General features: G+C 40.9%; 1 pseudogene; it reads left to right on the top strand.

The window, feature by feature from the left end:
* The first annotated feature begins 2343 nt into the window (after positions 1–2343).
* On the top strand, positions 2344–2895 carry LOC138568773 (coiled-coil domain-containing protein 137 pseudogene; annotated as a pseudogene).
* Positions 2896–3214: the final 319 nt, after the last annotated feature.

Genomic DNA, 3214 nt, shown 5'->3' with positions numbered 1-3214 from the left:
CAAGTATCTTGTAGTTGTGTTTTGCCCACTTCTCTGGTGGCGCCATGGCAAGAAGAGTCCATTATCCCTCTGGTTGCCACTGAAACAATCAAGGTAAGACCACACAATCGGAGTTCCTGTGTTTTTGTCCAGTGAGTTCTCACATTAGCCCGAATGACTTCCGCTCACTAACTGCTCATCTCCTGCAAGCTCTCCATTCCAGAACACCCATCAGAGAACTCACGAGGATGCTACATAATACTAAGAAGATGCAATTATTTCATAAATGTTTTGAGTTGCATCTAACCATAAACCTGAAAATGTAAAAGATATAATTAAGCAAGAAGTAAGAAAACTGTACCAGCCAAATGCCCCTACTCAAACAAAATCTATCATAACGTGTAACAGAGATAATACAATGATGATGAAATTATTATTTATAAAGAAGTATACACCAATTCACCAAATGGCAAATTTGCTGGATACATTTTTGCCAGGATTGGGAGGTTTTGCCGAGGGACATTACATAGAATTCGGAAGCATCACATTTTTTTTCAATTAATTTTGCTGTAGATATATGTGGGGTGCCGTGTGTAGGTGAATAACTAATGTGGGAGTTTAAAAATCTACAGCAGATTGTTTTTCGATAACATCGAATTAGATGTAATCTATTCGATCAAATAACCTAGAACTCGTTTTGCCACATTTTCTTTGCCATTTTTTTTTACCACCAATTGGTAAATGGTAAATTGGGTAAGGTATATTGAGTTGGGGTTCATGGTAGAAAAAGGCAAATTCAGTGAAGAAAAATTCAGCAAAGTTGCAATTCGGCAAAAAAATACCATTTATTAGATCAGAGAAGCTAAATTTAGACTATCAAACTCTCATCTATTTTCTAAATTTAAAACTGTAGTAGGCAATATAGATGGGGTATCTTTATCAGAAGTAGCTGCAGTAGCTTAAGTTGATATATCCATATTTTCAGTATTCGACTTGTGAAGAAACCAAAGAAGATCACCAGGTTAAACACATTATTTTATTGGATCATGTCAAAGATGGCCCCAAAAAGACATGAACTTTCAAAGATAGGGAGGGGTTACAGGTGAGTAAAAGAATAAGAGGGCAGTTAAGTCCACTTCCTTCTGATAAGTGGGTCCACCAGTACCTAACAATGGATGCCTGCTGCAGCAACACAATGGTCCAGTTCATGTTAAGGGTTCCCACTGTTTATCCAATGCCAGATTGACAACAGTACCTCTCTGTGGACCTCTAACATGTAACTGTAGTGTTCTTGTGGGTGAACGCATTTTATAGCTGAAAGAAGCACTCCACTGTCTTCTTTTGGGTGCAGTCATTGTTGATGTTTGGGTAACATGGGCTGCTGTGTTTGCCCATCATTGGATGCAGTGGTTTGCCACCTCAGGTCTTTCACTCGATCTGCCACCACAGGAAATTAGGCTCTCTGAACTCCCAACGCCCAGTCCCCGCCTGTAGGGCAGGACAAGCTCTGGGAATCCCTTTGGTAGGCATCCCACCCGAGGCTGAGAGGGGACTCCTTCCCCTCCTTACAGGGTCGTCTAGCTGACCCTGTCACACACCTCCACCTTTATTCCCAAGTCCTCTTACTCCTCTTGGTAACTGGCTACCTGGGGGGACATAATGGTAATGAGTTAAGGTGATTTGTTATTGAAAAGGTGCCGAAATATTGACGTGGTGGAGGACTGGACTTGAAACTGGCGAGAAGATGACACATCTGGGTGTATAACTTATGTACTGCATTAATCGCCTTACATGATTGGCATGAATATATTCTATTTCTCATTGATTAAATGGTGACACATTACGTAAGTTGCCTATGTACTTGAATGCTAAATAGTGCACGACGAGGCATGCAGCAACATTATTTGGAATTGTAGGTGCTAGGAACATCTCTATGTTATATCTTGTATTTACCCCAGTTTCTAGCTGTTTACTGGTGTTTCCTTCTGTCAATAGTTTAAATATTACTTACAGTTAGGAAAAGGAGAGGAAATAAACTTATATCACATGGTCTGCGGTAGCAGCCATGTAATTATTGTTAAGTTGCTCAACCCATAAGAAGAACACTTTTTGGCCAGCTTTTAACTACGTCCCCCTCCCCCACCCCAACGAATCTTTTTGAAACTTTTCCAGAACATTTGGCCTTCTAATACACAGGGGTCAAGTGCTAAAAATATAAGCGGGGGACTCACCAACAAACGTAATGGGATGTGACGTCTCCAGAAATGTACATATGAAAGTGAAATTTGCACATGTCATTCAATTGCCTTTGCATAAACACCCAAAGTAACTCTGAGACTCTACATCACGTGTATTGCCAAAAGATCATGCTGGCAGTGGAGGCATCCAGATTTAACAGGAATGAGGAAAAAAGTGAACGCCAAGCCCAAAAACCTGGATGATCAGGACATCCCATTCAAGTTGCGTGAGATCCTGAAGCTCCAAAAAGAGATGAGCCAGCCAAAGAAGAAAAGGAAACGAAAAGCTGAGAACAAATATGAACCAAGTCAAAGGCCTGGAGTGCCTTTCCAGCCCTTGAATATCATGGTGCCAAAATTCAAGAAAAAGAAGACCGAATCTGTTCACCACTTCATCCAGCATATGGATAATGTGGCAAAGCACATCATCTTCCTGACCAATAACCAGCTTGTGCGGGAGCCTGAAAAGCTTGAGCCATTGGAGGAGGAGTCAGTGAAGACCAAACCCAAAAAAGAGTTTGATAGGCGCCGGGAGGTGAAGATGTTAAAGAAGAAGGCCGGAAAAAAGGTGGATCAACTGGAGAAAGAGATGATTCAAGATCGGGTGCAATTCCGTGAGGTTGCCATGGAGCCCCCAACTTTCACAGTTAAATCCAGAAAGGGTGTCAACAATGTATAAACACACAAATTGCACGGGAGGAATGGTATTTGCCTTTCATAAAATCAACACACACACACACAACCAAGAGAGGATATTTTCTTGTAATAGTGTTTTTGAAAATGTTAAGAGGTGAGCATGTTTTAAACTTAAAGGACCAATACAAATGCTTTCCCTGGAACTTGCAGTACCGAAATGGGATATTTTACCTTTAGTTGTTTATCTTTCATCAGGTTGTATAGTGCAGTGGTGAAGTGTTCGGCTTGCAGACCTGAGATTGTCTTTAATTCATAAATTCAAGAAAGACTTTCAGTATTTCTCATTTTAGCTGGGGGGACTG

The sequence above is a fragment of the Ambystoma mexicanum genome, chromosome 2q, assembly GCF_040938575.1.
Source record: "Ambystoma mexicanum isolate Mex_15411 chromosome 2q, UKY_AmexF1_1, whole genome shotgun sequence".
In the NCBI taxonomy this organism is placed as follows: domain Eukaryota; kingdom Metazoa; phylum Chordata; class Amphibia; order Caudata; family Ambystomatidae; genus Ambystoma; species Ambystoma mexicanum.
The sequence above is the reverse complement of the archived record's forward strand: the minus strand, read 5'-3'. Positions and strand labels throughout refer to the sequence as shown.